The sequence below is a fragment of the Cannabis sativa genome, chromosome 9 (assembly GCF_029168945.1).
Source record: "Cannabis sativa cultivar Pink pepper isolate KNU-18-1 chromosome 9, ASM2916894v1, whole genome shotgun sequence".
NCBI lineage: Eukaryota > Viridiplantae > Streptophyta > Magnoliopsida > Rosales > Cannabaceae > Cannabis > Cannabis sativa.
In genome coordinates, this window is record NC_083609.1 from 29499776 (window position 1) to 29523050 (window position 23275).

The window sequence follows — 23275 nt, forward strand, 5'->3', positions numbered from 1 at the left end:
GTTAACACCCTTAGTGATTAGATCGAAAGAATTGAAAATAAAGGTTAACTATTGTACCAATGATAACATTGTTAGGCAGTGAGGAGAAAATGTGATTCAAGGTGATACTTCTAAACAAAGAATAGATTGTATTGTGACACAGTTTAGGAGAGTAACTATCGAGGCTACTGAAGGAATATGAGAAGTGGTATTTAAGTCATGATATTGGATTGGCAGTAATCGTTTTACATTGAAAGTTGGGCACCATTTTTCTAGGTGGATTTTTTATATGATGAAAGTGTGAAGTCTATACGGATCACAAAAGTATCAAATACTTTTCTTTTGAAAAAAAAAAATTTAGATGGGAGGCAGTGGTGACGGTTAAAGTTGATTGAAAATTTTGAACTGTGTGATTTATTACCACTTGGGGAAGAAAATTTGTCCTTAAACCGAGGAGGTTTAGGACAAGTTTGTAAAGTGAAAAGATCTTACTATCGGTTGTTGGGAATGTAACCAGAATAAGTATTGAGTTCATGATTGGAGAACTTGTTAATATTATGTGGTAGTTTAATCTGTTGGAAAGAAATAAAATGGCCCAGTAGAGTCGCTATGAACTTTAGAAGTACAAGGAAAGGTTTGGAATCAGATTGACAAAGAACTTTGATTTTGCTTGAAGGAAATTTTATGATATAAACCAGATTGTTGTATCAGTCCGATAAGGATACTGAGTGGAAGGTTCTAAATGAGTTTTCATGTAATAACAGTTATTAGAGCACTGTTAAAGTGATACTGATGCAGTTTAAAGATTCAAGTTTGTATATTGCTTATATAATGGATGAAAGAGCTATGCTGATCTTAAGTGTAGAAATATTAAATTTCAAGTCGGGAATTCTATCTTTCTTCAGGTGGTTCCAATGAAAGGGAAAATTCAGAAATTGGTCAGAAAGGGGAGTTAAGTCCCAGGTTAATCAGTCCGTTTGAGTTTTCAGAAAGGGAAGGTCGGGTAGCTTATTAGCTAGCCATACTCCCTGTTTTATTTAGAGTTTACAACATATGCTTCAAGGTTTTAGAAGTACAAAGTGGAAGAAATCCATATACGGAGTTGAGAGAATATTGAATTTCAAATAGATTTGTTATATGAGGAACAATATGTACAGATTTTTGAATACAAAAGAGAAAGTGTTGCAGAAGCAAGAAAATATCAATAGTTATAGTTTTGTGAAAGAACAATAAGATTGAAAAGAGATTTGGGAGTTAAAGTTGCAGTTGCGAAAGTTGTATCCCGCATTGATTGAATAATTTCGAGGACGAAATTTCTATAAGGAGGGGATAGTTGTAATATCCCGAAAAATATATTGATATTTTAATCGGACATATTTTATTAAATATGTGATTATGGGTTATTAGAGTAGGATTATAATCCTACTTAAGCTAATCATGATTTGATTAGGGAAATATGAATTAATGAGTAATAAAGCGTAATTTATTAATTACGGAGATTGTATTGGAATATGTGGGTATCGTAGACACAATAATTCAAATAAAATATTTTCGGGTTTGGAAATGTGGATCATGGCGGGGAGGTCGTAAATGTCACGATAATAAGTTATGGAACTGAATGGAAATTGTATCGAACTAGTTTAGAATATTAAAATTATTGATTTGACGGGATTGGCTAAGATTACCAAACTACCCCTAGGTGTGCTTAAGGTATAAGGTTATTTAATGGGGGTAAAATGGTCTTTTGGGAAAATAATTTATTTTGTCTTAAGGTCTATTGGCTGAAATTGTTTATTTATTTATTAGTTAGAATAATTTATTTAGGGTATTATTTAATGATATAGGGTAAGTAAGTTTAAATAAAAGGAAAACAAAAGAAACAAAAAATTAGAATGAGAAATCATTCTTTTTCTCTCTTTTCTCTCGGCTGAAAGAAACCAACAGAACCCTAGGGTGATTTCTTCTCTTTTCAAGCAAATCTTGCAAGGATTTCATAGCACTAGGTGCTGGCTAGTTTGAGGTAAGTTCTTCACTTCTATTCTTGAATTTTGGTAAGGTTTAAGTTGAGTTTTTGGTTAGGGTTTGTGTGATTTCGGGGCTGAAGTGTAAATTGAGTTTCGAATGTGTTATTAGGCTTGAATTAAGAGTTTGTTTAAGCTTGAATTGGTTAGAAATAATGGTTGGTTGATTTGAATTTATTTAAGTGAAAATTATTGAGTTTGATTTCACTTGGGAATACAATTTTGAGTAAATGGATGAGTTGTGGTGTTTTGATGCATTGGTTATGTTGTGTTTATGGTATTATATTGATGCGGAGCGAGTTGGACGGAGTTTGATGAAGATTTGGTTCGAGTTTGGGGGAAAGGAACCCTAGATTCTGGTGCCCGAACCAGGTCGACCGGTTGGTTCTGGTGTACCAGAACCGGTCGACCGGTTGCTAGCAGGGGAAATTTTTGGGTTTTTTCCTTCAGGATTTGGTTTTGGCTCGGGGTTGTATCTGGTATCTATTGTAGGTTAATTATGTGTAGTATGACATGTTATGGGGTGTTGGAGATTAGGTGTTGTCGGGATTTAAGAATTTGGATTTTCTTAGAGATTTTTTTTTTTATTAAAATATTTATCGAGAGTTGTTATCGTGACATAGGACCCGGGAGTGCCAAGCTTTGATTACTTTTAGAAGGGATGCACACTAAACTTCTGGACTGAGGTAAGAAAAGTATTAAATACTATATAAGGTTAATGTTATGATTATTACAGTTTCGACTAAGATCGAAATCTTGTTATACGTTGTTGGGACTTAATCCTAATTGAGGTTAACGATATGTAATGGGTTTGACTCGATTATGATCGAGGGAAAATAAGAGGAAACGATTATTATCGTTTGACTCGATTATGATCGAGGGAAAATAATAGGAAACGATTATTATCGTTTGACTCGATTATGATCGAGGAAGTATAATGAAACGATTATTATCGTTTGGCTCGATTATGATCGAGTAAAAGAAACGGTTATTACCGTTATGAGTAATTACTCCTGAAACCGGGGATAGGTTTCTTACTTATCGTTTGTTATATCGGACAACGATAGTGACATATACAGCTCGTGGTTAACGAGTGGTAGGGGTACTTTATGAAGTACCTATATTATGTGGTTATGAAGTTGTGGAACGATCAAGCGTGTTATTATGTGATGAGTTGTAACTAAATATATTGTGTTATGGTATGATTGAATGAACGTTATATTACTTATGAAATTAGTCTCTGTAACTGACGGGGGGTAAAAATACATGTTGTAGGGATGTAAGAATTGAGTGATAAATGAAGCACTAAGATTATGTGTTTGAGTGCTTTATGAAGCACTGAGATTATGTGGTTACTGTAATATATGAGTTAGAGTGTTTATAATGATGTATGATTCGGGTACTTATGAACCATTGAGATGGTTGATTATGAATAGCTATAAATATTCTTTATTATGTATTAAGTGTGCTTACATAAGCGTTATGCTATTTTGTATATGTAGATTGGCATATGTAAGACCTACCGGTATGTAAATTATATTATTATGAAATCTGCCTGCACTTTCCATAATGTCTAATTAGTAGCTTTTCTTGCTGAGTCATTGTGACTCACGAGTGCTTCATGGTGCAGGTAAGGAGATTAGGAGCTGTGTTTGGCCATGAGTCAGAGGTCTCCCAGTAATGTACATATCAGCCGTGGTGTCTTGGCTTCCGGGAAGCAGGATCGATTTCTTTCTTTGTGTTTGGAAATGTAACTTTATTTTGGTAATAATGGTTTTGAAATTTGTTATAAGGAAATTTTATAAACAAGGGATCCCCATAATTTAATAGTATTTTTTTTAAAAAAAAAAAATTATTATATGTATATTTTAAATTATTAAACTTTATTTAAACCACACTTTTCCTAAGCTAGTTGGTTATTGCTAATAAGATTGTAAAAGCACACACACGTGGCGTTCCTGAGAGTCAGGGCGTTACACGCCTAATCACAACTATGACGGCTTCGGGGCTTGGAGTCAGACCCATTTGATGGCCGGTGCCATGCTCCCGCTCCAAGATTATTTTGTGAATTTTCTTGTATTTGTCGGCCTTGCGCCATACCAACTTATTCCTCAAGCTTACCGCCTGCTCTCAGGCTTGTTCATTTTTTACACCGCCCGTGGCTGGGGGTCTCCCAGCCCGGCGGAAATTTTATATTTTTATGAACTTGTATCCGTCCCCAAGAAAGGGGACAAACTTAAGGATGGTTTTTATGGGTTCCGGATCCACACTGCTAACGAGGGGGTGGTTCCATATAATAGGCAGACTCATGTTAAGGAGTACCGCCACCGCTTTTTCTTCTCGTCCGGGTTCAGTGCCGTGGACCACCCGGAGCTTCTCACGGAGTGGGTGCGGATCCCACCTTACCAGCGGACGCTTCCCACTCAGGCTTTCCTTCGAAGGGCCCAAGCCTTCGCCTCCTACGACCACGCCGATCTTGATGTCGGGGGCCTAGTCACCACGGAGAATTGTAGGAAGGCCAAACTTATCCTTTCTCATCAATCCGTGGATGACTCCAACCTCTCACGGGTCATCTGCCCCAATGTGAGGGCGCCGGTTGCGGAGAAGGCCTTCCGGGATGAGCTCATTGCTACGGCAGAGAAGAAGTACCAAGATTATCTCTACCGGAAGGCCCAGGAGAAGGCGTACTCTAAGGCCCAGGCTGCCTCTGGGAGAGGGCTTCGCGTGGGGAGTCCGGTGGTGCGAAGGAGCCAAGCCATTGGCGGGAAGTCCGAAGCTAAATTTTTTGACAAGATATTTCAAGAAGAGATTGGGGATCACTCCGCCGGGAGGCCCCTTCGTCTTGAAGGTTCTTCTGAGAATCAAACTTCCCGGCCTCAGCCTTCAGCCCCCGAACCAAACTCGGCTGCTCCCGGTGCTAGCACTTCCGGTGCCGGCGGTAAGTCTCCCTTGATAATTCGCTATGTTCCTTCCGTTGATGAATATACCAGTCATAGGCCCGTAGGGTTCGACGAGCGTCTTCATAGATTTAAGATGCCGTCGACCCGGTGGGGGGATCGTTTGAAGGAATTTTATTTTACGAACTTAGGAGATTACCTAGGTCGGTCCCGGATGGGCTCCGGCCCTCCGGAACCTATTCCCTTAGGTCCATCGGCTTACATAGCGTCCAGCTGGTTTCGGCCCTCGGACAGTTATCTTGGAGATGATGCTGCCAGCATTAAGGTTCAGGACTTTGCTAGGGCCGAATTAGGAAGTTCGGGTAGGAGTAGCTTATTTGCTGCATCTTTTATAAGCGGTTCCTCACGAACTTCTAACACTTGCTTATTTTTTGGAACAAGTACCTCCATGGATGCCATCCTGGAACAGCTTGCCAGGGTTCATACTCCCGTGGCTCCTCCGGCTTTCACCCCCTCTCCCCCGGCCCCTTCCTTGAAGGTTCCTTCCGGCGCTCCCCCCGAAACCATTGACTTAGTGGATGACGAGGAGGTGCTTCCGGGAGAAGGCCAAGGGAAAGGGTGGGGCTTCTCGGAGGAAGCCGTTGAGGGTACAGGAGAGCCTCAAGCCCCTCCGGAGGTAGCAGAGGAGGACGAGGAGGAGCCTGAAGTGGCTCTGATTCGCAAGCGCAAGGGCAAGATGATTGCCCAGGACGAGCCGAAGAGGCCTCGAAGGGCCGACACTCCTGCTCATGGCTTAGACGGCGGGGTCTCCCCGATGGAGGAAAATCCTGCTCCTCCCCACATTGAGCTTACCCCGATTCCGGGGGATGAGGTGAGGCAGGAGCTTCGCATAGCCAAACACAACTATGCTATGGACGAGTACTCCCGGGGGTATGCTGAAGTGGAGGCCCTTAGGAGGATTCTGCGAGCGGAGGTTGAGGCGAGCATCAACCACCCGGACTACCATGATCCGTGGAACCTCAATCTGGACCCTTTAACGGACTGGTTCCGTCCCCTCCTAGGGCCGACTTTGGCTCCCTTTGCCGCGGAGATGACCGGCGAGTTCGCTTCTCAGCTTACACGTTGTGCGCCCAAGCGGTTTGCCACTTGTGCTTCCCTGAATTCCATCTTCCAGGTCCAGGACCTCAGCCATTCGCTCACAGTGGTAAGTACTTTGCAATTTTTTGCGTTTCCTTTTTGTTGTTTGTATTTTGTTTTCTTCTTTGAGAAATTTTTCCTTATACTTCGTTATGGTTCAGCTTGCTGCTGAGGCTGGCCGCCTCTCCAGGAACATCATAAACCATGGCTTCGCTCTGTCCGACTTTGGGGACATGAACGACGTCAGGAAGGTCCTCCAAGACCTTACAGCGGAGAGGCAGATCTACCAGGAGGCTGCCGAGCGCCAGGAGGCAGTGGCCAAGGCCAAGGAAGAGGAGGCCAAACGGAGGGAGGCTCAGGCGGAGGCCATGATCCGGGACGAGGCCCAGCGGAGAGACAGGATGGAGGCCCATCATCAGGAGGAATTACGGGCTCAAACCGAGGCTGCCGAGAAGGCCAGGCGAGATCTCCGGGAGGCCAGGGAGGCTTTGGATGAAATGGCCGCCAAGGTGAGGTCTCTAGAGGAGACTCACCAGTCGGATATCGAATCCAAGGCCGCTCTAGCTGCGGAGTTGAAGGAGCTTAGGGATTTCAAAGAACAGTCCACCAGGAAGGCCAAGAGGGCCGAGCTCCTTTCTCCTGTTTCCTGCGCCCGGTGCCCGAAGCGCTTTGATGATGGTGTCTATATGGCTTGGGCCACCAATGATCAGAGTATCAAGCTTACTTTTTATCCCAAACCCGAGGAAATGATTGCCAGATTTCGGGAAAAGAAGAAGAAGCTTGATGCTGCGCTTGAGGCACGGATTGGACCTCGTCTTCCTCCGCGGGCTGACTGAGCTGCCGTATTATTGACCCAGATTCTACCCGTTCTTCTTATAACTCTTTTTTTTTTGTTTGTACATATTTGCTGCTGCCTTAGAACAATTTACATATAGGCGGCAGCTTTCATTTGAAGGGGAGACAGTTATATTTTAAGGCCTGTCCCCGGGCCATTCATATGTATATGACCTACCCTTCGGGCTAGGATATTTTTATATATGCGATCTTTATTTGTCACACTTAGATATTTTAACCTGTCCTTTGGCTCAGGGTTTTTATACTTATGCTTTTTATTTTTGCGCATATTTTTTGACCTGCCCTTTGGGTCAGGATATTTTACTTAGATTGACCTGCCCTTTGGGTCAGGATATTTTACTTAGATTGACCTGCCCTTTGGGTCAGGATATTTTACTTAGTTTGTTTTTGTTTGTCCGTGCGGTATACCCTAGTACCCCCCTGAGTGGCATAGAAACTTTGTTTTTAAGGCACTCAGTTTTATTTAATATAGAGGAGGCATACATTTGGACGGTACAAACCCTTTGAACAAAATCTAAGTTTAATTCGCTACTGGTAATATTTTCTGAGGTGATCGGCATTCCAGGCTCTTGGGACAGTAGTTCCGTCCATTCTTTTCAGTTTGTAAGTGCCAGAACCGATTTCGTCCTCGATTTCATATGGTCCTTCCCAATTTGGTCCAAGTACCCCCACTCCGGGTTCTTGGGTGGCTGGAAAAACCCTTCTTAGGACCATATCCCCAATAGCGAATTTTCTGTTTTTAACCTTGGAGTTAAAATACTTGGTCACCTTCTTTTGATAAGCAGCCATCCGTATTTGAGACTCATCCCGGAGTTCTTCGACTTGATCCGAAGCCTCTTGGAGCGGGGCACGATTGGTGGCGGATCATAAATCGTCCTCCCGTGGGATGGGAATAATGTTTCCACGGGACCATTGCTTCACAACCGTACGCCATTGAGAACGGCGAGTGACGGTTGTGGTTACGGGGGTCGTCGGTAGGCCCACAATACCCTTGGCAATTCTTCGGGCAGTTATTTTTACGGACGGCGGCTTCTTTTTCAAGGTGACCTTTAGGATTTTATTGATCGCTTCGCCTGGCCGTTTGTTTGAGGCCGGGCTACCGCGGAGAAGCTTTTTACCACTCCGTGTTGGTTGCAGAAGTCAGTAAATTCCTCGCAATCAAATTGCTTTCCATTGTCTGAGACTATTTTATGAGGCAAGCCGTATCGACACACTATGTTTTTAATAACAAAGTCCAATGCCTTCTTAGCAGTTATTGTCTTCATAGGCTCAGCCTCTGTCCACTTGGTGAAGTAGTCCACTGCTACTATTGCATACTTTACTCCTCCTTTTCCCGTAGGTAAAGACCCGATGAGATCTATTCCCCAGACCGCGAAGGGCCAGGGGCTGGTCATCAAAGTGATCTCATTTGGAGGGGCTCTCGGTATGTTCGCGTACCTTTGGCACGAGTCACACTTTTGGACATAGTCTATACAATCTTTTTTCATTGTTGGCCAGAAGTACCCTTGCCTCAATATTTTCTTTGAGAGGCTGGGTCCTCCCGTATGATCTCCACAGAATCCCTCATGGACCTCCAGCATGATTTGTCTAGCTTCAGGGTCCGATACACACCTTAAATAAGGCATGCTGAGTCCTCTCCGGTAGAGAATTTGATCCATCATTACATAACGATGAGCACGATGCGAATCTTTCGAGACGGTGCCCTCTCTTGGGGCAACTCACCTGTGGTTATGTACTTTATGATGGGGACCATCCAGCTGGGTTCTTGCCCAACCGTTTGTGTGGTCTCTTTTATTTTGATGCTTGGCTCTGCCAAGCGTTCCACTGGTACTACCCCCATCTCTTCGATTTCGCTGTCCGAGGCTAACTTAGCCAGACAGTCCGCGTGAGCGTTCTTTTCTCGGGGGATTCTTTCTATTTTATAGTCCGTGAATTCGTGGAGTAGTTCTCGGACTATTGTTACGTACGCGGCCATCCTTTCGCCGCGAGTTTGGTATTCTCCGGAAACTTGGTTTACGACCAGCTGAGAATCACTGTAGACCTCCACCCTTTTGGCTCTTACAGCTTTAGCCAATTTTAGCCCTGCTATCAGGGCCTCATATTCGGCTTCATTATTCGAAGCTGTGAAGTTGAATCGGAGTGCTGCCTGGAGCCGCAATCCAGTAGGTGATATCATAGCCACTCCGGCTCCTGATCCGTTCTCATTAGAAGCTCCGTCCACAAATACTCTCCAAGTGGGGATTGGTGGCTCTGGTGTATTGGCTGTCACCTCGGCTTCATTACATTCGGTGATGAAGTCCGCCAAGGCTTGGCCTTTTATGGAAATCCGGGGCACGTAATGTAAGTCGAACTGACTCAGCTCTATCGCCCACTTGAGGAGTCTTCCGAATGCCTCAGGCTTCTGGAGAACTTGCCGGAGTGGATGATTGGTCAAGATTCTGATCGGATGGGCCTGGAAGTATGGTCTCAACTTCCTCGATGCCATCAGGAGGCAGAATACTAATTTTTCAATAATCGGGTACCTTGTCTCGGCCCCTACCATGCGCTTACTGACATAGTACACGGGGTGCTGAATTTTTTCTTCCTCCCGGACCCGGTGCGAGATCGACGCATGCTCGGAGACGGCCAAGTAAAGGAACAAGTCTTCTCCAAGGACGGGTTTTGATAGGATAGGAGGTTTAGCCATGTGGTCTTTTAACCTTTTGAATGCCTCCTCGCATTCATCTGTCCATTCGAACTTTTGGCATTTCTTCAGTATGTTGAAGAAGGGTATGCACTTGTCCGTGGATCGTGAGATAAAGCGGCTCAGTGCGGCTACCTTTCCGGTCAAACTCTGCACGTCCTTATGTTTCTTGGGGGATGGCATATCCAGGAGAGCTTGGATTTTCTCCGGGTTCGCCTCGATCCCCCTTTGGCTGACTATGAAGCCCAGGAATTTTCCCGACTTGACCCCGAAGGTGCATTTTTTCGGATTGAGCTTCATGCCGTATCTCCGGACGACTTCGAAACATTCCTCTAAGTCGCTTGCATGGCTGTAGCATGCTTTGGATTTGACGAGCATGTCGTCTACATATACCTCCATGTTTCGTCCCAGGAGGCTTTTAAACATCCGGTTAACCATTCTTTGATAGGTTGCTCCGGCGTTTTTCAGTCCGAAAGGCATGACTAGGTAACAGTATACCCCCTTATCGGTCCTGAAGCTAGTGCACTCCTAGTCTGCCGTATGCATTTTTATTTGGTTGTACCCAGCATAGGCATCCATGAAAGACAACAGCTTAAATCCGGACGTGGCGTCTACCATCTGGTCGATCCTGGGCAGCGGAAAGCAGTCCTTTGGGCAGGCTTTGTTTAGATCTGTAAAATCTATACAAACCCACCATGTCCCGTTCCGCTTGGGCACCAGGACCGGATTGGCCAGCCATTCCGGATAATATACGTCGCGGATCATGCCATTGGACAAAAGTTTGTCCACCTCTTTCTCTAAGGCCTCGGCTTTCACCGAGTCGAGCGGGCGTCTCTTTTGCTGCACAGGGGGCATGTCCGGGTTGACATTGAGTACATGGGTGATGACATGAGGGCTGATGCCGGTCATGTCTTCTTGGCGCCATGCGAAAATGTCGATGGCGCCCTTCAGTGTTTTTATTATTTTATCTTTTTCCTCCGGATCCAGGCTCCTCCCTATCCGGAGTACTTTTGTGGAGTCGTCGTCGCACACTGGTATTTCTTCGACGTCCTCCATTGGTTCCACGACCCTTTCGGACCCTATGCGAGGATCCAACTCGTCCTCTTCAGCCTTTTCTATCTCAGGGGGCCCCCGGACCATGAGTACTGGCAAGTGGGTGGCAACATTGTAACATTGCCTGGCCTCTCCTTGATTTCCCCTCACCGTTCCGACTCCGGCTTCCTGGGTAGGGAATTTTAGGCATAGATGTCGGATTGAAGTAATTGCACCAAAGTCGACGAGGGTCGGTCGGCCTAATATTGCGTTGTAGGCTGTTGGACAGTCTACCACCACGAAGGTGCAATACTTGAATGTGCTTTGGGGGGTATCGGGACACAGAGTAACCGGGAGCCTGACTTTTCCCATCGGGATTAGCGTCGTCCCGTTAAACCCTGTGAGCTGCGATCCACTAGGCGAAAGGTCCCGGTCGGTCAACCCTATCGCAGTGAAGGCTTCTTTGAAGAGCAAGTTCACGGAACTCCCATTGTCAATCAGGACCCTAGCCACCACCTTATTTGCGATGGGGGTCTCTATGACCAGCGGGTCGTGGTGAGGAAAACGCACCGCCTTGGCGTCTTCTTCTGTGAACGTTATGGGTTGGTCCATTAGCCGAGGCCTTTGAGCCGGGAGTTGAGTGACCTCCCACACCTCACTGTTTCTTGCGGCCTCGGCATATCTTTTTCGCTCCTTGCGAGTGTTTCCTCCGATATGGGGACCTCCGGAGATCATGGCTACCCGTCCATTAGGCCGGGGCGGTAGTCCGCGTATATGCTGGGTGTCACCTGCGGGAGCAGCTGGAGGCAATACTCCTGCTGTACCCCACTGGTGTTCCGGAGGCATACCCCCCGCCACACGCCCCGGATTAAGGTGGGGCAACCTATTTTTGATCCACTCATAGAGGTGGCCCAAACGGATCAAATTCTCAATCTCGTCTTTGAGATTTTTACACTCATTGGTGCTATGACCAATGTCGTTGTGGTACTCGCACCTTTTACTCGGATCTCTCCGGGAGCTGTCTTTGTACAATGGCTGGGGTCTCCGGTAGTGCGTATTCTGCCTTGTGGCAAAATATACACGTTCCTGAGAGTCCGTGAGCTCTGTGTACTGGGTGTATTGGGGTGTGTACCCCTTCTTTTGGCGCTTCTCTCCCGTTCGGGTGCTGCCATTGGAGGACCTTTTGCTCCTCGACCCCTGGGTAGGGCCTGTTAAGCTAGCAGTCGGGGCAGCTTGTGAAGGAGCCCGTCCATTCACCCCGGACGGGTTGCCGTAATGGGAAGATGTCGGGGCCAAAGCCTGGCCCTGGCTGTATCCGGGAGTAGCAGAGAACTGTATGCCACTTACCGGAGGAGTCGCGGTCGGGACAGTACCCGAGGGCGACACTCCTGGCATGTTTCCTGCTATCCCGGTGGGATAATAGCCTCCGTAAGCCACGATCTGGGCTTCTTCGAGGTTAATATATTTTTGGACTCGCTTTTGGAAGTCCTGAAGGCTAGCAGCGCCTTCTTGCTGTAATTCGTTCCAGAAGGGAGTCCCAGTGCGGATTCCTGCTTGGAGAAGCGCAAGCTGTTGTCCGTCGTCGACCTTCTTGGTCTTCGAGGCTTCCTCTCGGAACCTCTTGATGTAATTCTTCAAGGTCTCGGTGGGCAGTTGTTTGATGTTGGTCAAGGCACTAACCTCCAAGTTGACCTTCCTGGCAGCGACAAATTGTCTCCGGAAGTTGGTTTGGAGTTTGTTCCAACAACCCACCGATCCTGGTTCCAATTTCTTGAACCATTCCTCTGCCGATCCGCTCAGAGTGAGGGGGAAGCATAAGCATTTGGCGTCATTGCTGACCCGCATGACTGTCATGACCCGGTTGAATCGTGACGAGTGATCACTGGGGTCGGAGTTCCCAGTATATGCTGCCATTTCGGGCATCTTGAAGTTTTTAGGGAGCTCCGCCTCCAGGATATGTTTGGCACAAGGCTCCCGATCCTCACTGTCCGAGTCGGAGTCATCTCCCTTCTGCCTCCGGGAGACTCGAGCAATATCTTTTCGAAGTATGGCGAGTTCCGCCATAATCCCTTCGTTTACCGTACCCGAGGAGACCACGGGCCCGTATCTTTTTTGGTCAAGGTGATCCCGGAGGTCACCTTGATTCCCATTGATTTTATTTCTCAGGTCAATGGGTGGACGTCTCTGTCCTCTTCTTCCTCTACCCCCTGGTTCCTGGTGCACGGAAACGCTTTTCCGGTCCCCTCGATCCTGAGGGCCAAGACTCCCTCTTTGGGGCTTGCCCCTCTGCGGACCTTTCCCTTTAGGGAAATCCGAGCGGACCCTTCGCGGATCCTGCACCTTTTTCTTTCGACCAGGGGCAGAAGTAGGGTTTTTTGTTTGGTTTTCTTCAGCAGGGTGCCTTATAGGGCTAGGTTCCCTAGGCCTTTGCTGCTGGGGATTAGGCGAAGACGTTGCTGGCTCCCCGTCGAGCCCAGCGGCCATCGCCTTGGGATGCACGTGAATACCAGCTGCCTCCATGGCTTTCTGCATGGCTAGCATCACTTCCTGCATTTTTTGATTTTGCGCTTTCTGAGCTTCGATCTCAGCTTCATGATCGATAGCTTTTTGTCTAAGGAGCACCAGCTCCGAGTAGCTTCCTCCGTCATAGGCATACTCGTCGAGGTGTTCCTCGTAGTTTTCATCGGGAACTATTTCTTCTTCTTCTTCCTCGGACTCCTCTGTTGCCCTTGAGGCTACATCTTCCTCATTGGGGTCTTGAGCGTCTTCTAGAGGGCGAGGATGACGTGTAGCTCTTGTCTCCACCATTGTTGTGAAGTTAAATGCTTGTCGTGAAGCAGCTTTCCTCAGCTCTCAATGAAAGCACCAAAATGTTGACCGAGGTTTTCGGCAACTATTAAAATATAATTATAATAAGGAGCTGTAAGAAAGTGAGATGAAGATTTTTTACGTGGTTGGGGCGTTAATGAGCCTTAGTCCACGAGCCACTGCTATTAATGGATGTATTTAATACAGATTCTACACTTGAGAGAATGTTTTTCTCTTAAATACAGAGAATGTTCTTGGTGAGTTTTTTCTCTTCTTGCTCTTTTGCAACCAAGATTCTCGACCCCATTAAATGAGCTTTGAGGGGGTATTTATAGTGTTTTGGTGGGGTAATCCCTAGAATTATTCTTACACATGTGTCTGTAAGTATCCATAAAGTTGGGCATTTCCGATGAATACACCATGGGTGATGCATGGTCAAATCCCTAGGTGCTGTAGGGTTTTTATGGAGAATGTCCTTTTTGCCTTGTGATTGACGTGACCCTTCGCAGAGTAGCCGTCGCTAGACTTAAATGATCATTACTGTAGCGCTGCTGTTCGGGGGTTGTGCCGTCAGACTTTATTGCGTGTTACAGTCCCAACACGCTTCCTCCCATGCAGCATTAAATGCGACTTGATTGCTCGGGAGAGACCTGACATATACCGAAGAGCCTTCATGCTATACTAGCTTCCTGGAGTACCTTATACTCCGGGTGTCTCCTCCGGGACCCATGCTAACAGCGCTTCCTGGTGGCACAAAAAGACTTAGCAAATCTTTCCAAGTTATCTGATCCACGTGTCCCCTCTCGACTGGTCCACGTATTTTGGGCGAATTCCAGAGCAACAATTGTAAATCGTTTTTTTCATATTCCCAGAAAAAGTACTTTCACTTAAAATACCATAACTCTCTCAATTCTTGTCCATTTTTAATGATCTATATATGGTTTCAAAGCTTATTCAATTTTCCATAAGTTTCATGAAGAAACATTTCGTGAATTCGGAGTTATACTATGTCGAAAAGTTAGTTTCCTTCTGTATCATGTAATTCGTTTCTTGAATCTTGTTCTTCCAAAACTGTTTTGGTAAAATTGTAATATCTCTTGGAATATAATTCCAATTTCAGAGATTTTGGTATCATTGGAAAGGGAATTTAATTTCCTAAACTTTTATGAAGATTTTATCTTCTAGTTCTGAACCTTTTAATGCAAAAAGTTTGTATTTTTGCTAAGTCGTATAATTCGTTACTCCATATTCCTTCTCAAAAATAGTTTCAATAAAACTATCATAACTCCCTCAGTTTTAATCTATTTTTAATGATCTATATATCGTTGGAAAGATAATTGAATTTCCTATAATTTTTATGAAGGAAACTTTCTTTAAATTCGTGTAGTTATTGATCAAAAATAGTGTTCTTTCTGCTGTACTGTAAGAGTGCGAATTTTAATGTTAGGGCCTTGACCCATGTGTTATTATAGGTAGTAGTGACGAGATAACAAGTCTTAAGCAGTAGAATTTGAGGTAAGGAAATTAGATAGTTTTGTATGTGTTTATCTGCATAAATTTAAATTCTTTATGTATTGAAATATGATTTATGATTTGTTATTATGAATATGTATATGGTACTGAGAATGTGTGGTATGGACACAATATGAGTTTATGAATTGATACATAGATTATGGTTGTATGAATTGTATATGTTGTATATTGTATTTGTATGTTTTAGGTTGTATGTTGTATGATGTATTTGTATGTTGCATGTTGTATGTTGTATGCTCACGTCTCAGGTAAAGTGGGGGGACCATGGTGGGGTATGATACGGGATAAGGTCGTTGAATGTAGAGATACCCTACCCTGCATTTTACTGAGTCGTGTATGAGATTGTTATGGTGGGTATCATACAGTGATGTTACTGTTGAATATAGAGATACCCTATCCTATAACAATGGTAGGGCTGCATAGGCCCATGTTATTATATGGGCAGATTAGGCCCAGGATATTGTAGGGTCAGGCTACGCCCAGGTTATGTAAGTAATGACTATGATATGCCAATGTTGTGATAATGACATTATTATTTATAGTATTGATATGATTATGTTATGAGTATGATACTGGAGTTATGATCTCTGTATATGTGTACGGTGTGAACAAATAGTATAGACTTGTATGATAAAGGTTTCCTTATGTACAGTTATTTGGTTATAGTTATAAAAGAGCATGTATGATATTGCTAAAACTTAAAAAATACATTAATGGTATGTGTGATATTATATGGTATTGTTTGATAAGCATTTCCTTACTGAGCTTTTAGCTCACCCCCTTACTTTCCCCCTACAGGTATTAGACAGGGAAGTATGTATAGTGAGCAGGGTCAGTTCTGGTACGTATACTGTGAGCGGCTACGGGCGGACAAACGATCTAGAACCCCGGTGGTGCCTTAGTTTTATTTTAAACAGTTGATAAATCTAACACAGTGGAAATGCATTATTTAAAATTATTTACTTACTGTATCTTGTTTTACAAATGAAGGATCCTTCTCTGTTGCATTTTGATTTTTAAAATCCACTGTTGTATTTAAATTATTTTTTTTTATCTTTTCAAATTATGCATGAAAATAGTATTTTTGTAAAATAAGGCAAAATATCGGGGCGTTACAGTTGGTATCAGAGCCGATCGTCCGTTAGCCCGAAGGATACTCACGGTATACATACAGTAGACTGAAAAAGATCCCTCTCACTATTATGTAAGTGTTAGTTTTAATTGTCTTGGTATTGCCATTAATAGTCTTATATATGATACATAGATTTTTTTTTATTTAAATATGTTTCTTAGAATTAGAGCCTCATCTGAGGTGGTGCTTAGAAACATCAATAGTACCCTCTATCTCTTATGATTGATTACACTTTTTAGGAAGAAGATGTATAGGTTTATATTTCTTTATTGTCTTGAATTGAACTAAGGAAGGACTGTGTTCCTTTCTTGAAAATTTAGAATAAATTATATTAGGAGTTCATAAGACTTTATTTGATAAATAGAATATTACTAGTTAAGCTTGACAACATTAAGTTTAGATATGTACATAGAATCTTCTCTTCCAATAATTGAACTCTTTTGTTTCTTTTAAATCAACCTTTCTTGTAAGAGCTCACACATGAAACTAGAAGATCAGTTAGAATCAATGTGGAAGGAACGACCAATAGAGGTAGGGGCTAAGGATGTGTGTTCCGCTGACCCACAGATGGTTGATGTTCCAGAGAACCCAATAATAGTTAAGGCTAATGATCTAATAGAGGTATTGGAAGGACTACGAGCATGACTAAGACAATTTGTTGAAGAGTTTTCACAGGCTCAGCAAAAGATCACCAACACTAGTAGTGGAACTTGAAGCACATAATGAAATGTACCAATAGCCAACTAAGTACCGACGCATATAATTTCACCTATCTATGAATGGTTGAAGAAGCGGTCTCTACACCTAGCTATGAATGGAAGCCCAACATATAGGAAGTAGGGATGACTTAGAATAGTAGATGTTATACCAGACTGGGACAGTATAATTTACGAAACCTACTTATTAAGAAGGATGAAATAATAGATCTTTAAGGAGAAGGTACTATCTTTTTGGATATTCTATAAGTTACACACTCCTAAGTTAGATGGTAAGAAGTATGAGTACTGTATGCAAAGACATTGGAGATATGTATGTTATAGAAATGAGTCAGGAGAGGACGATGCCATCATATAGAAAGGAGTGTAGTGTGCTGAATAGAATCCAAAATGAGAAGTTAGAAAGAGACATGATAAAATTACTAGAGGTAATAACTTATGAAGGTATCTTAAACACTAAGAGATAAGCAGAGCATCAACAAATATTAGATTACCGAAGGAAAGTTGTAAACTTTAAACTCAAGGTCATCTACTTGGTGGAGGAGATAATAGAGAAAAATGTGTATGGTTTCGACAGAGACATGTTCAAAGGAGAAAGACAAAAAAAGTCCAGGCACGGCTAACAATTTGGGTACAACATGAATGAGAGACAACTAAGAGGGTGACTACTCGGAATTGATCACAACTACACAACTAAGAGATTGTGGATGCAGCTTTGTGGCGGGTGTACAACAAACAACTATAGAGAGTAGATCGCAAATTCAAAACTTGAGAAAGAGGAGGAATTAGCATTCAAGGGTGACATCCCTAGATTCCAAATACACACTGATACAACAACAATGGTGTGGAGTATAGCTCAATGAGATGATGTTAGGAAAGCCTCACTTAGAGACAGGAGAAAAGTGAGACACAATTAGGACCAAAGTAACATATATTGAAGAATGTCATGGCATGTCAAGGACTATACAAGTTTTTGATAAGTGTTGGGATTAGAAAATACACTCATGCAACATAAAGGAATTCAAGACACAACGTAAGCAAAGGATACTACAATCCAATTACGACTTATATTATGGGCAATAGTATAAGTATGTTGGAGTGTCATCTAATGAGAAACTAAGAGGAAAACTCACAAAGTCCAGCCCTGCTGAAAAGAGATGGTGTTTCTAGGCCCTATAGTGCCCGAGAAGAAAATGACTATAGATGTGTCAAAAGCTAAAATTGTTAAGAGCAAAAAACAAAAAAAAGAAAAATATTAGATATTTTTCTCAATCTAAAAAGCCAGTAATAGAGATCTTTGGAAGGACTCTCTCAAGCTGACAATAACTAACTTATTGCACACTACTAAGTCTTGTCCAATTGAAAGTGCAAAAGTTAGAAGAAGAAAAAAAACAAGATAGGTATTGATAATTTGGTGGCGTTTGGATGTAAAATCAGACGCTTGAACGAATTATTGACTTGTGCTTAAAGGTAGTATGGGAAGTAAGAATAAAAAATTCCTGACTAAGGAATTATAAATAGTGAGTCTCCAGTAATAAATCAAATACAAGTAGGGGTATAGGAGGTATAATAGTGATGGACAGAGTAAGGTCTGTTCGGCATAGTTTGCAAATTATATATATAGTATCCTTACCCTGATAACTTGGATGATCAATACATTATGAGATTGGTATGGTTGACTTATTGTTAATAGTCAACAGATAATAAATAATTAGGCTACGATAAGCCATGGTAGGGTTGAACTTATTTTAAAGGGGTTATTAGTGTGCTTTCTATGTTTTAATACATATATGGTATAGTCTTAAGTAAATAATTAGTATTGGAATGTATATTTAAGAGATTTAAAAGTTTTAGAAGTACAATTAAGAAGTTGAGATATTTTTTGGTGAATTAAAGACGGCTACAATATTGAGGGCATGAATATGGCTGGAATAATCAATGGTATGATAAGTATGAAGTTATGTGATACCTCAGATAGTTAGTATTACAGAAGAAGTGATCATTGAGCATAACTACAAATTTATCAAGATTACAGATTTGACCACTATCGTAAAGTGTCACAAAAGTAGACAAAAGTTATTGTGTAAAACTAGCTAATCTCATAATTAAGTTGACTTGATTGGAAGAGTATTGGAGGACCAAGAACCAGAGGAGAGATCAGCAAATAAGATACAATGAAGTGGTAAAAGAATCAAGAGACTACAATAGGAATCAAAGACAATACTGTCCGAGAAATAGCCTAAAGGAAACTAAGAAGCGAGCTCATACTGAGTAGTGGTTGAATGGATCATTAAAATTATATAAGGAATTATAAAGGGCCTGAGTGCTTATTTCCCAATGTTATGAGAACAAGTATCTATAACTGATAGAGTAACAACTATGAAACTATAGGTGACACTGTAACTCTATGGTGGAAATTAATAAATAGAAAGTTAAGCTTTTGTATGTAGTAACATTCAACGGAAGAGCATGATAGTAAAGAGAAGTTTGTATAAGCTCCTCTAACTTACTCTTTGTTGTTTGTTATTTTTTTTTTTTTTATGCATAATGTGTTCTCAAGTGACATGTAAGGATGTTCAAAGGAGAATAAAAAGTTTTACTCTTAATGGCATGTAAGGATGTTCATAAGATAAGGAAAACTTTTATAATATTACGAGCATGCAATTGTTGGAGCATGTTTTGTTATTAGGTAAAGTATAGTAGAATAATAATTTTTAAATAAAGGAGTATATTAAATGGGATATCATTTTAACGATAAGACAAACGTTACATACATGACTGTTGAGTTCATGTGTTAGAAGAGGAGGTAATGTGGTAGGTAGGAGACACAATACCCTGAGTGCTTGGAAAGTTAAATTTCGAGGACGAAATTTCTTTTAAGGAGGGTAGAATGTAATATCCAGATTAAAATAGTATTTAATTTTTTTTTCTCTCCTTGGGATATTAATTGTGTGAGGATAATTATCTTATATATTTGTGTTGTTAGTGAGTTGAGATTGTTGCTTAGATTATTGTACCAATTTTCTAGAGAGAGTTAAAGTTATATTAACTACGAAAGTAAAATATTATGGTATTTTTACAAGGTCGGTAATCATTTAATTAAAGCCCAATATGAAAGTTTATTAGGGTTTTATAAATTATTTAGTGGATTTTAATTAATGGTATAAGTGATATTAAATAACATTATTATAGAATTAATGTTAAAAATTCGTAGGTTTGGATAAATTCGCAGGATTAAAAACTGTTTTACTAAAACGATCATATCTGAAGTTCTAGAACTTGGATTGAAGTGATTTCAATGGCGTTGGAAAGATAATTCAAAGATCTATCAATTATGTAGAAATAGATTTATCGTAATTTTAACTTTATTGGGGTCAAAATTAAGGTACAAAGGGACGACCTGTTAAGTTTAGTATAGAAACCCTAAGTTTTAAAATTCAAATTTAAAACTTATATCTAACAAATAAGATTTTTATTTAATTATTCTATTTAGAGTTAAATTAGTATCAGATTACAGGAGTTATTTTATTATTTTCTTTTATGGATTTAATTAGATTATAAAACCTAAATCTATCACATTCTTGACACGTAATATGCAGAGCCTCTAACCCTGAGAAAAATAAAACTCAATCTCAATCTCTTTCTTTCAGCCTGAATACAATTCTTAGAGAAGACACTCATAAAATCCTATACCCTACACGTTATCCATCTCGCTACCTATCAAAGATTTATAATTTTCCTTCTTGTTTCATTCTCTTCGCCAAACAACACTCGTGATTTTCATCAACATAACATTGAGATCATCATCACCATTCTAATAATTTGAGATTTCAAGATCTAGCACTGATTAAGAAGAGTCATCAAGAGGTAAGAGAGTTCTTCCACTTATTGTTGTGAACTTTTAGGTTAAACTATGAAATCTCGTTTTTTTTTTTTTCTGAAAATTATTGTCTTAGTAAAATAGTCATATCTCTCTCAATATTGATCCGTTTCCAGCGATTTTTGTATCGTTAGAAAGCTTATTTGATGATCTAAAATTTTTATGAAGAAACTATTCACCATTTCGGTGATATTCTATGTCGAAAATTATCATCTTTTTGATATTGTTGTAAATCGTTTTTTTCATATTCCCAGAAAAAGTACTTTCACTTAAAATACCATAACTCTATCAATTCTTGTCCATTTTTAATGATCTATATATGGTTTCAAAGCTTATTAAATTTTCCATAAGTTTTATGAAGAAACATTTCGCGAATTCGGAGTTATACTATGTCGAAAAGTTAGTTTCCTTCTGTATCATGTAATTCGTTTCTTGAATCTTGTTCTTCCAAAACTGTTTTGGTAAAATTGTAATATCTCTTTGAATATAATTCCAATTTCAGAGATTTTGGTATCATTAGAAAGGGAATTTAATTTCCTAAAACTTTCATGAAGATGTTATCTTCTGGTTCTGAACCTTTCAATACAAAAAGTTTGTATTTTTGCTAAGTCGTATAATTCGTTACTCCATATTCCTTCTCAAAAATAGTTTCAATAAAACTATCATAACTCCCTCAGTTTTAATCTATTTTTAATGATCTATATATCGTTGGAAAGATAATTGAATTTCCTATAATTTTTATGAAGGAAACTTTCTTTAAATTCGTGTAGTTATTGATCAAAAATAGTGTTCTTTCTGCTGTACTGTAAGAGTGCGAATTTTAATGTTAGGGCCTTGACCCATGTGTTATTATAGGTAGTAGTGACGAGATAACAAGTCTTAAGCAGTGGAATTTGAGGTAAGGAAATTAGATAGTTTTGTATGTGTTTATCTACATAAATTTAAATTCTTTATGTATTTAAATATGATTTATGATTTGTTATTATGAATATGTATATGGTACTGAGAATGTGTGGTATGGACACAATATGAGTTTATGAATTGATACATAGATTATGGTTGTATGAATTGTATATGTTGTATTTGTATGTTTTAGGTTGTATGTTGTATGATGTATTTGTATGTTGCATGTTGTATGTTGTATGCTCACGTCTCAGGTAAAGTGGGGGGACCATGGTGGGGTATGATACGGGATAAGGTCGTTGAATGTAGAGATACCCTACCCTGCATTTTACTGAGTCGTGTATGAGATTGTTATGGTGGGTATCATACAGTGATGTTACTGTTGAATATAGAGATACCCTATCCTATAACAATGGTAGGGCTGCATAGGCCCATGTTATTATATGGGCAGATTAGGCCCAGGATATTGTAGGGTCAGGCTACGCCCAGGTTATGTAAGTAATGACTATGATATGCCAATGTTGTGATAATGATATTATTATTTATAGTATTGATATGATTATGTTATGAGTATGATACTGGAGTTATGATCTTTGTATATGTGTACGGTGTGAACAAATAGTATAGACTTGTATGATAAAGGTTTTCATATGTACAGTTATTTGGTTATAGTTATAAAAGAGCATGTATGATATTGCTAAAACTTAAAAAATACATTAATGGTATGTGTGATATTATATGGTATTGTTTGATAAGCATTTCCTTACTGAGCTTTTAGCTCACCCCCTTACTTTCCCCCTACAGGTATTAGACAGGGAAGTATGTATAGTGAGCGAGGGTCGGTTAAGTACGTATACTGTGAGCGGCTACGGGCGGACAAACGATCTAGAACCCCGGTGGTGCCTTAGTTTTATTTTAAACAGTTGATAAATCTAACACAGTGGAAATGCATTATTTAAAATTATTTACTTATTGTATCTTGTTTTACAAATGAAGGATCCTTCTCTGTTGCATTTTGATTTTTAAAATCCACTGTTGTATTTAAATTATTCTTTTTTTATCTTTTCAAATTATGCATGAAAATAGTATTTTTGTAAAATAAGGCACAATATCGGGGCGTTACAAGTGTCGTCCAAATCAAGTCAGAGCCAAATATGAATTTCATTAGGCAAAAATATGAATCAAGTCAGAGCCAAATATGAATCAAGATAGAGTAAACCTATCATGTTAGGATCTAGATTTACTAACAAGTATGTTTCATTAACATCCTAATATGAATTTCTAAAACAATGAAATAAACACATATAAAGTTTAGGAAACCTTACATTGATTACAGCGAAATATAATGACTCCTTCCATTCAGATCTCTAGCCCTTGATTCCTTTCTGTAACAAAGCATTATCAAGATCTGAACCTAGATCTCTTTCTCTCCTTCTTGAGCCCGATTCTCCTTCTTGTTGATTGGATTCTTCACAGTCTTCCACACTATGATTGAGATACCACTTGATGTGTGTGGGCACTCACTCTATCACAAATGGCTGAAATTATTTAGTGTGAAGAAAGACTTAGTGTTTCGAATTGAAGAAGAAAGAAGAAGGAAGAGGTCTCATCTAGGTTTTTAGCTATGGAGGCATTAGTTGGATAATGAGACCATAACCTTCCTTTTATACTATTCTTCAATAGGGTTAGGGTTGAATTA